The sequence below is a fragment of the Sylvia atricapilla genome, chromosome 21, assembly GCF_009819655.1.
Source record: "Sylvia atricapilla isolate bSylAtr1 chromosome 21, bSylAtr1.pri, whole genome shotgun sequence".
NCBI lineage: Eukaryota > Metazoa > Chordata > Aves > Passeriformes > Sylviidae > Sylvia > Sylvia atricapilla.
Window position 1 is genome coordinate 6,272,219 of NC_089160.1, and position 12,104 is coordinate 6,284,322.

The following is a 12,104-nucleotide window of genomic DNA, read 5'->3' on the forward strand; positions in this document are numbered from 1 at the left end:
ATCCTGGTGGGTACCTCCTTGCAAGATTCATGTTATAATATATTATAGCATATTTCACTAATCTGAGGGGATAGACTACTTCAGAACATTTCACATACCCTTGGGCACTGATTTTGGCCTGGCCAGGAATTGAGTTTAGTTATGAAAGTTCAGAGGTGTGTGTCCTGAAAGCAAAACAGTGATCATTTTTTGTGAGACTGGATGTTAGTGATTTGGGATGACACTGAGCTAAGATTTTGGTGTGACTTTTTTGCTTCTTCTGTTGCTTGGTTGGGGGGTGTACCCCTTTTTTTTTTTTTTTTTTTTTTTTTTTACTTACTTATTTTCTCATTGCAATATATCTTTCCTTATATATATATATATATATTTTTTTTTTTTTTTTTTTTGTCATGTCTCGTTTTACTGGGCGCTTTATAGTGGCATTTTTGTTGGAAGGAAATACAACCACAGAACCTGTTTTATCTATTTTTGCATTTTTACTTCCCAAATCCCAGCCACAACAAAACACACAGTATGGACCCTGCCCAAAATTCTGTCTTGTTTCATCTGGAGGTAGCTGCAGTCTGCAGTCCTTGTGCCAGACGAGCAGTGATGCAGCAGATGTGGAGGGAAAGGCAGGAAAGTTCTGTCTGTACTGAGAACATTACAGCATGTTGCATTGATCTGCTGTCACCTCAGACCTTCCCTGGGCCAGAGCAGACAAAAAATTAAGGGTTTTTAGCTAGCTGAAGTTTGAAACACAAGGGGGAGAAATCAATAAGGACACTTTTAAAGAAAAAAATGCCATTTTCATAAAGATTTTATTGAAAGTAAGAAATTGGGAAGTAAATCCTTATACACACTCCACTTTTCCCAAATATCTGTTGCTCAGTGTAAAATCTTAAGCCGTTTATTGAAAATATCTGTTCTGGGTCTGTGGCAAGGGATCAGATTCCATCAAAATATGACTTAGAAAATCAAGTGTCCACTGAAGATCTGGGAGGAAAATTTGAATATTCATCAAACAGCAGCTGTAGGTGTGCACTGAAGAGCCTGAGTCATGCCACAGAGCAATACATCTCTTCCTCTACCCTCGTAAAACCTCAGATTATGTTTTGGTAAACAGGCACATAAATATGATATGTTTATTTTTTTGATCTTTTAAAAGATAAATAGTGTTCCTACCAAGAAATGTCAAATGCATTTGTGTCATGAAAAATATTTTCTTCCAAGCAAGTAAGTCACGCTTTAACACCTAACCAGATACTTTTGTTCTCAAATTGATTCTCCTGCAAACCTGTGCAGGTTTGTTGTTAATTCTCACTGAAAGCTCTTCAAAACCTGACTAAGTGTATCACTTGGAAAGATCTTGTTTTCTTTTTTTGTGTACCAGCATTCCAGTAAGAGTACCTTTGCCCTGTTAGAACCAAAGTATGCATTGTCTTGAGATTTGAATACTACAATAGATGAACTCAGTTGTTTGAGATGCATGTTTTTGACCCTAGGTTGTCCATTTGTTGTTGCTGTAGTTTTTCCTGTCCCAGATGACAAGACGATGAAGAAAAAATTCCCTTTATCGAATCATTATTGAGATGATAGTTCATAATATTGTGAAAACTTGTAGCTGGGATATATTACATTACCATGTTACAAGGTTTGGGATATTAAACAGCACAGCCTCCACCAGGATATCCTTGGGATGATAACAGCAGCAGAACAGACCAATTCAGCCACAATTACAATGGGAACTCTGCAGCCCATCTCTGAGTTTCCAGGGCTTATTTGCAGATCAGGCAGTGGCTCTTTCAGAAAACATCCTGCTGGAATGTGGCACCTGTGCTGGAGCTCTGCTGCTTTTAAATCACAGCAGCTAAAGGTTGCTCATATAAACACATTCTTCAGAAGGAGTGATAAGAAAAAGGAGCAAGTCTGATTTTGTACTGCTTGACAGAAGGTATCTAAAGTAAAGGAGATGTGAGTTTTCCTATGTCACCCTGGTAATGAAGCAAAATTGCCTTAGAGATATGACCACAGGGCTCCCCTGAAACTTCTGCAGCTTGATGCACTGAAAGATGCTAAAAAACTAACATTGTTTGGAGCATGGACATTTGTGATGTACAGGAGGCTGCTAGGAAATCATTAGGATGTTTCTCTTGCTCTTCTGGACTGTGAGGAAGTCACTGAAAAGAGAACTGTGCAATCTATGAGAAGGTGAGGTAGCTGCAGGTGGATGATTTAAGAGTAAAGAAGTTGAGTAGATGTGTCTGAGAGACCACAGCAGGAGAGACAGTGATGGAGGAATCTGCAGGTCTGTGAATAGGTGAGGAAGAACTTGAAGTTGTCCTGAAGTGGTCTTGGTTTCTACACTGAATTTCAGCACTATTAATAATTTTGTTCTTGCTTCACTCTCCATTCTATTCTCTTGCTTGGAATGAACACGCTCTGGTTAAACAAGGCTTCTCTTCTGGTATTTGATGTAATTATCAGAGGAATGGAATTCTGGCTCTCTGGGTTGGCTTGCTCTTATGATTTGTATTTCGTACATTCATTGCTCTCTATCCAAGAAGTTCTTGGAAAGGATGGGAAACAATTGTTTTCTTGGAGGAAGGAGTTTTATCACTCTTTTTAAAAGCCAGCTTCAAGGAGGTGGTCTACTGAAACACCAGCTCCCTGCCCCTGATGATTTGTCTTTTAATACACAATGTTGTGCCAACAATACAAAGGATGAATTGTTACAGATGCATAGAGGAATCAGAAATGTGCTTTCTTTTTGCCTTTTCACCCCCTAAAAATTCATCAAGCCTTAAAGTGTCTTTCCATAAAAAGCCCAGAGAATGAGCCAATTAATTAATTGTTAAAAACATAATGCCATAGTTATCAAATATTGTACCTGATGGAAGAGAAGGATATAGTTAATTCTAATATTGCCAGATTGCATTTTTAACAGAATTTCTTCCCTTGATGGTGTTAGAGATCACAGTGCTTATGCTTGGTGGTGTCTCACAGCAACACAAAATTTTGTTAGATTTAATTATTAAATATACAGCAAAGCTGGCAGAAATGTAGAAGAGTGAGCTGGGTTGGGTTTTTTTTCTGCCTTGTTTTGTTTTGCCTTTATTCCAGTGTTGTTCAGGTCCTCTCTGCACCTGAAGCTGTCGAGAACAGCAGCAGAGGTTTATCACACCCTTGCCTGGGCTCCTCTCATGCCTGCTGTTAATGAGCAAACAAGGTGCAGGATGAACCCTGTGGGAAAACCCCTCAGGGAGAAACAGACATGTCTGAAGACACAATAATTTGAGAAATGAAACTATAACAAAAAATGCCCTCCCAACAAGGTATTTCTGCAGTTATAGGGAAATGTGTTAACTAGCTTCATTCCTACAGAGAACTGAACGCGATGTCATTTTGCCTTTTTTCCCCACTCTTTCTCTCAGTGGGATATTTACGGTCAACACAATTTATGTTTGGAGATAGGGATTGTTGTGAGATAAATGAAGTTCATTTTAATTTCACTATTTAGAGAGAGCTGCATCAGGGAGTGATTATTACAGAAAAAATATTGGAAAGGAATTATAGAAATCATGATTATAGGAACGCTTAAAAGTCAGTTTACATAGGTCCAATATCTTAACAGGAATGACGAGATAATGGGTTTAATTAAGTTCAGTCACCATTTTGTCCAGCATTCCTCAGTGCAGTGAAAAATGCCTTTTCTGCAGCTATTAGAAACTCAAAATGGACGCAGAAGAAACTTTTGTGCTATTCTGAAACCTCTCAGGAAGATGCTGCTGGGGGGTCCTGGGCGATAAACTCTCCAAAGTCTCACATTTGCCTTCCACTGATCACCCCGGGTTGTTTTCCATCATGTAAAGTATGATGTGCATAGCAAGAGCAGCGTTCCCTTTGTGAGGAATAAACACAGCAATTTACCACTAAAATGTAAATTTTATTTACAGTCATGTATGTGCCTCCATAGGTGCTAAAATGAAATGTTCCAAGTCGTCAAGTGCTAACTGTTTATTTCCATATTTCAATAACTATGGTTGAGTTAATTCAGATGTTTGATTTGTATTTATTAGAAGAACAGGATTCTTACTTAAGTGTTGAGGGATGCTGGGATCAGAGACGAGCAAAATAATCAGCTTTAGACAGCAGTAAGAAATAAAATTAGGATAGGAAGACTAAACAGTACAAAATCAGCAAGGAGTAATTTCAGATTCAATGTCAGAAATGCAAAATTGCTATGAAAAAACTTTCAAGTTTTATGACTAAAGGTACTTTACTTTTTCTGACACTGGAAACCTGACAGTGCATGAAAAAAAGCAGACTTCTTTGAAATATCCTTGGCTGGAATATTTCATTGTATTAGCTGAACACCTGTTGTTTTTTCTATAAAGCAGCTGAAAAATAATTGTCGGTTTCTCTCAATCTCACAAAAGTTACCAGGACACCTGTAATGACATAACACCCTACAATAAATGTTAATGCCTATCACAGATAGTAATTTTTAAAAAGGTCTGGCTGTGCCCATTCTGCAATGGCATTCTGTGGGTGTGAATTCGGTGTTGATGTGTGAGTGCAGGTGACCTATAAGTGAGCCCTGAGTATTTACCTTGCTGAGCAATGTGCAAAGGCCACAGGTTTGTGTTGCTGCTTTTGCTTCGGAATCAGAAGGCAGCTGGGTTAGCTGGAACTAGCACTGGGCTTTTTGGGAGCACCATGGTTTAGGTCAGAAGCAATTTGTCATTGTATCACTCTTTGTTTGCCAGCAGCTCAGAGGATGCACATTGGTGTTGCTGCTGCAGTCACTTGCTAACACCCAGTCCTGTGTTTGAGCCCTCAGAATAAAATGAATGTAGAGTAATTTCAAAGTAAAAGGAAAAAAACCCAAATTTTTACCTTAAATACAGTAAACATGTAAAGGAAAGGAGAGTTTTCAGGGGTCAGTATAGAGTCTGATGAATCAGAGACATTATGAGGTTGAGGTTTGAGCTATTTAGGAAAACAAGGCTGTAATTCCCATCAGAATTTTTCATCCAGCATCTCAGGCACTTTCCAGAAGGTGTTAAATCCAGGAAGAGAAAATTCCATCTATGACTCCTCCCTTGATACTTCTAGCATACTTTAGGATCTTTACTAAATTAAGAGAACATTTTTTAAGTACACTTAGGTAAGAGGAAGCAGTGAGGGTTTTGAGATGCTGTAATCAAAGAAAAATAATTTCAGTCCTGTTAAGGATTTTTTAGTTGCTGCAACAACTCAACAGGGAAAAGTAGAGAAAAACAATCTGTGTCAAGAAAAACATGAAATGAGAGATGCTTGATATTTCCACATGTCCAAAATGTTTATTATAAAACCCTAAATTTTCAAAAACTGGTGCTGGTGAAAAAGCTTGACTTTTCACCTAGGGCAAATCATTATTATCTCTCAAAACCTTAGCAGCATCTTTTATGTTGATTACACTGGAAAACAGCTTTGAAAAGAAGCGATACAGACTTTCTTTCAAGACTTGATTTTTATGCTGATGCTAGATAAGCAGCGATGGAGTGGAATTTTTATATGTAAAGCCTCTTTCCTGTGCCTGGTTTTGAAACATCTGAAGGTCTCACCTCCTCTCTTTGTTACCTCATACAGAAGCTCCCAGAACACACAAATTACCAGTAGCACTAAGATAGAGCTCTGGTAATGATTAGAGAGATTCTGGTCAGGACCAGAGTTCAGAGCTTCCCTTTCCCTGGTGAGTGCTGGGTGGTTTGCACTCCCCTTGTCTGCTCCCTTGGTTGCCTGAGGCTTTAAAAGTTGCCTGCAGCCTTTCTTCCTAAAAGTAGCTCTTCATTCCTGTTTAGGCAGTAAACTCGAGGACATGGGATTTCTCTTTCCTTGTGTATGTACAGCCAGAGATAATTTAGTGGAACAGCAATCAGGAGCCTTGAGCCAGGGGAGAGAGACCTCCTGGACCATTAGGCAGGGAGTGCATAATAAATTCCATGTTTGGAAGGGAGGCACAGCAGCTCAGGTTCTCCCAGCAACCCTCTGTAGCTGAACTGGGTTTGTCTATCGCCAAAATAAAAACTAAAGTCAACGAAATTGGCTGATGCTGACTTACTTCACGTGGTGCTGCAATGGTTATTGAAGGTGCAAGTGGAACAGTTGCATCAACTGCAAAAATTGGATCTGGACTCTTAAACTGCACCAGCTTGACTCCTTGCTGTTTTCTGTGTGGGATAACACCTGGGAAACCTTGTTTATGAATCATGGAATTAGTCAAGTGCTCACATTAGATTTTTTTTTAATTTCTTTTTTTCTTTTATATATCATTTCCTGTGTATTTTATATATCATTTCCTGTGTATCCTTCACAGGAAAACCTGGACTTTGGGACAGAAAATTACAGCCCCAGTCCCACAAATATTGACTTTTCTACTCTTCATTGATTGTCCCTGGTGGCACACTGCAGGGATGCCAGGAGACATTTCTGGATTTGGAGTTCTGCCTGGGCACAGAGGACAGAGCATCACCCCTGTGAGTGCCAGGCAGCTCTCAGGTGAGAAGGGTTCTCTGGCCTTCAGGCTCCTCTAGCCTGTGTGCAAGGTAAAATCAGATAAAGCTGGGAAGAAAAAGGAATCATGCATTAAAAGAACAGAATAAAGAGGAGAGGCAGCATTAGGAGTGGTTGGATATAGTGGTTTCTAATTAAAAAGTGGGGTGCAGACCCTCTTCCTTTCAGAGGCAGTAATTAAATGCCAGATACTTACATCCCAGGTGAATGCTGCCACAAAAAATAAAAACCCACAGCATCGATTCTCTTTGGCTGGGTTTAGAAAAAAACCCACCACCACAAAAACTGCTCCTCAGTCCTCTACACAAAGTTCCAGGTGCCACACTCCTAACTGGATTTTAAGACATGAATTCAGTTGGAGAAGTCACTACCCAGTAAAACCTTGTAAAGTTTTTAATAATAATAAATAAATATTTATTATTGATATTTTATATACTCCTATCATTATCATGTTTCCTCTCTCAGGGCCATTTCCAGACCTGATTCATGAATTTGTTTAACTTCTGTTGTTGATGGCTTTGGTTTTTTAAGTGAAAGCACAAGAATGACTGCTGCAGACCAATTAAAGCTCAGGAGAATAACACACATTTTAAAATCACACGTTTCAAGTAACCTGCAATACCTCTGTGACATATTTTTAGTAATGTAAGAAGCATCTCTAATCACTAAAATAAACTCATCAATGTCCTCGCTTCTTCTGGAACCAGGAATTTGGGCCACCATTCTCAGGGTGTAGGTGTAAAAAGCTGTCATTCAATCTGGGAGCTACAGGAATACATTCCTTCTCTCCATATGAATCCCATTCTGGTTTGTGCCTATCCAGAGTGGGACAACTCCCTTTAACAAGGGCAGAGGAACAGTCTCATTCACAGCTTCAAAAAGTCACAGGGTTTCCAACACTGCTCACTGTGGCACACTTGGCACTCTAAAGGATATTGCTATCTAGGTGGTACTTCACTCCTCAGCTCCTTTTACTAGGCTTTTCATTAAGAAATTCTCCAGAAGATTTATATCTATACTTTAAATTTGCTCGATGCCTAAAGCAGAAGTTCAAAAGTCCTATCAAATCTTTTGTAAGGAGTACAGAATTGACAGTAAACATGGAACTGGGTTTGTGATTGAAAGAATTCAGAAATTGCATCGCTCACAGTACTCAGATGGGGATAAATGAATGTCTAGACCTCGTGGATTTGTTCTCCATAGATGTGCTGAGAAGGGCAGTCTGTAGAAAAAGGGTGGCTGAATGGCAAAAGCTGTAACTGTCAATTTGTTAAAAGGCAAATAAATGATCATCTTGAGAAAACCATTCTGGAATATTTCATATACAATGTCCAGCACCAGGGAGCAAATTTGGGTTTTTTCATATTTATAATAGTATAGAAGTGATGAGGAAAGTTTCTTAGGTAAAAGGAGAGGCACTAAACCAAAGTCCTGAAACAATGGTTTAATTGATTATAAAATATCTGAAACTTAAATGAGAATTTTTCATTTCCTATGCAAGTTCTGTTCTAACCCTGAATCATTCACAGAAAATGAAGTGAAATAAAAAGGATTTTCTTATGAATATCCATGCCAAGAAATGGCAAGATGAAAGTGGATATTTCTCATTATTTGCAAAAATGTTTCTGCGTAATTACTTCTGCCACCATTTCGTTGCTTTAGTGTCCCCTTGAAAGGTTGCCTTTCAAAGTGTGTTTTATTGCAGTCCTTAAAGATAATGCAAGGTTGTATCTCTGCTGCTTTAAGTGAGGAGTTGTAAATGCAAACCCACATTTCTCTCTTCACCTGACCAGAGTGTGCACTCAGTGCCTTTGAGCGTGTTTCAACGTTTATGTAATCTGTAACAGTTTTAATTTCAGCAGGGTGCATATTCCAGAAGGTCACCAAGAGGCTGGGATGTACCAGGCAGCAAATATCATAATGATCTTCATGGCCTTAATCAGAAACTCTACCTGAAACTTCGTGTGGGTTTTTGAACACAAGCTGTGCTTCTAAAATTGCCTTTCGGAGGTCATTTTTAGCCTCTGCCTTCTCATCTTATCCCCAGCAGTAATGGATCTTGGTTTTCCAGGGTCCAATTACATCACATGGGGGTGTCTAGAGGACGTGGACACAGGCTAGTAAAGTGCATATTTGAATGAACTTTCCATATAGAGTTGTTTGACCTCTGAGTCTCCTTCCCCTTGCATGAAACACTCAATTCTGTGTCACTGTGTGCTGCTGAAGGCCAGGACTGGCTCAGCCCTGACTGAGGAGTTACATGAGACTGCACAAGCCCTACGAGAGGCACAAAACAAGATTTTTTGTCACCCCTATCCCCTGAGGACTCCAGTCCCTTAAACAGTGTAGGAGGAGCTTTTGTAGGGTTTGTTGTCTTGCAGGTTCCACTGCTTTCTTCCAAGACTGGCTGGCAGAAGAGCCAAGGCTTGTCACTTCCCCACAGTCTGGTGCTCAGAGCATTCTCTGGTGTGTAGAATGGCCATCTGTGTCTTGTACAGCAACCAAACTAATCAAGCTTCCTTTCAGGCAACAACCCTGCTTTTTAGAAAGTGCTCAGGAGTTCGTTCTGAACTAACACTTCAGTGGAGCCCAAGAAAGTTTCTAGTTTCTGTTCCTCAATAACTAGAGGATCACTATGATATTTGCTGCCTGGTACATCCCAACCTTTTGGTGACCTTCTGGAATAGGCACCCTGCTGAAATTAAAACAATAATTATTGCTCCTCAATAACTCAATAACAGGGATTTTTCCACTGGCCCCCTTATAATGTACTATTAAGGAGCTGTTAAATAGAAGCATTAATAAATAATTAAATTAATAAATCCCAAACTCAACAACTCCCACATCTGTCCTGGTAAAGAGAAAAAGACAAACCTTGAAACACCATACCATGAGCTTGTCCTGTGGAATCTTCTTAACCCCAAGGAATTCCTCAGTTCAGATACAGTCTGAGCTCTGCTTTTCTTTCACTTGAATGACTACAGGACTGCAATAAGGATGCACTGGGACGTGGTAAATTGCCTGTTGGTTTCAAGGAAGACCCAACATTAGAGTTACAGTTTCAAAATACCTTTCCACTTGGGTGCCATCTTCCTGTGGAAATTAATTCAAATCTCAATCTATGGCCTTCAGTTTATGTAATGCCTTGTAGGAGGGTGGTTTCTGAGCTGCAGAATTGTGATTCCTATTTTCCTATCCACATCTGATTGGAGATGACATTTGGAGCATGGGATCAAGTTTTTCCAGTTTTTAAATAAAATATACTCTGAGAGGAGGGAGAGAGGGAGAGAGAGGAAGGAAGGAAGGAAGGAGGGAACTTCCCCTCTTGTCAGTACCGACTTGAGCAACCGCACAGTTCTTTTTCATCCTATCTGTTTCTGTGAAAGGTATAACTTGTTGGATATATACCTTGTTGGATAACTTGTTTGATCTCTACATGATTCTGATTTCTTGAGCATGTTCTGTCTCTACAGAGCACTGCTCACTGTTCTTGATATTTTCAGGTGTAATTTGTTTTCAAGCTACTACCAATTTTTCTCAGTAGAAAAGAACACTCTGTATCAATTTGAACTGGAAGGAGGGACATTTTTTTCCACCTGCAGCAGAGGCCATGGAAACTGTCAGAACTTGTGTCTATGTGCATTTTCTGTGGAGTAACCAAAAATAAAGTAAATAAAGTACAGTAAATTCTGAAAATTGATGCCTGTCCGTTTCCAGGAACAGTTGAAAGCTAATCTAAAAGGCAAAAAACGTCAGATAGAGTTTACTGCACTCACGATTTTTAGCTTAACTCTGTGGTAATTGGAGACTAAGAACTTTCCGTGTGCTCTTGGGGAAATGTCAATGTCTTCTATTTTGTTATGACATTTGAAAGCTGTGGCAAATGAATCAAAATGTGTAACCCACTCACTAGCAGTCATTATGCCTGTGCTTCCCATTTTGCCCACTCTGTTGTACATGGGAAATTGGTTTGGCTCTCAGTTACGGGTACTGTCTGTTCAGTTCAAACCGTAATGGCTCATGCAGTAATTTTGATCACTGTCAACAAGGATCTGCTGTGACAGTACCTGAAGCTGCTCTCAATTACAGGGCTGTGAATTTGGAGCCAGCATAGAGAAACTTCAGGGCTGCCAGAGTGTGGTGAGCAGGAACTCCCACGCAGGGGACTTTGATGCCAAGTTTTGCCACTTGTTCCTTTTATGGCTTGCTGCAGAAGCGCTGTGGCAGCAGCTCATGCCACTGTCACCTGTGACTGAAGTCAGATGGTCCTTGCAGTGGCACTGACCTGCCAGGTGAATGGCCTCTGATGTGTTCTGCTGTCTGGAACATTCCCTTATGCTTCTGGGCAAAGTCACGCTCCTGTGATTACCCTGCACTTTGGGTTTTTGTTGTGATGTGAACAGGGTTTTTTTAACAGTCTTTGAAGAAGCAAATTCTTCTCACGTGCCCAGTGCAGACCGCCCATGTGGCCAGTCATTATCTTTAATTAATAGCAGGATTGATTAGGAGAGATGTGCTTCCACATTGGAGAGAAAGGCTGATCACTCTAGTCTCTCTTTCCTCTGCTTCTTTCAAAAATTTCATTCCTTCATCCTTGCGTTATTTGTGGCCTTAGATATGGATGAGATGTAAATTATCAATTGTGTGGAAGACACTCCATGTCTCTGGTGCTTTGTGCAGGGTGTGGAGCACACACTAGGACAGCTGCAGGCTGGGATGGAGCCCAGAACTAGAGACTCCGCCTGTGAAGAGCTGGTTTAGCAGCGTGTGCAGCCCTTGTCAGATGCCTCCAGCCCCTACACTCAGCCTGTGTTAGCAGCAGAGGGCCTGTTCTCCTAAAGGCAATAGGAACAGGAACCTGTAGGGCTTAGCTCCAGACTTGACCAAATCCATGTCAGAGTCACCAGAGACAAGTAACTCCCTCTTGTGTCACAGGAAATCTCTTCATTTCTGGGCAGGAAACTTCCATTTCAGTTAGGTTTAGACTGAAGACCAAACCATGACACCATGGTCCTGACCAAACCTGAGTGTGCTAGAGCAGCATCTGGTCTGCAGGGGATAGAGGGTGGAACATTGGCACACATAAATTTGGTCTTTATGTTTATTCACCTACTGAAAACCCAGAACCCAGTTCCTGTGTAGAATGGAGATGAGGGTGAGATCTTAGCAGGAACTGTCTGTTGTCCCTCCTGATTTCTCCACATTACTACTGGCAATGTAATTTAATGAAGTTATTGGTGCTTGGCTAAAAGGCTCTGGCCAAGTTTTAATTTCCTCTGTCCGTGACACGTTGCTATTTGCAAAGAGGTTATGCAGCAGTTAAACCAGAGTAAGATTAAAATCAGGGTAATGAAAGTTGTGTGCTGACATCTGAGAGAAAAATTTAACCTTCTAAACTCTGAAGAAGCTGCAGAGAGCCTGGATGTGCAGCACATATGTCAGACAGGTAAAGAAAAGCCTGTCAGGTTTTGGCTTGCAGCCATTAGACATGATTTGCAGCATCCTTGCAGAGAGGAAGGCGAGGTAGCTGTGTGATGAGCATGGAACAGACAGACACTTCAGATATC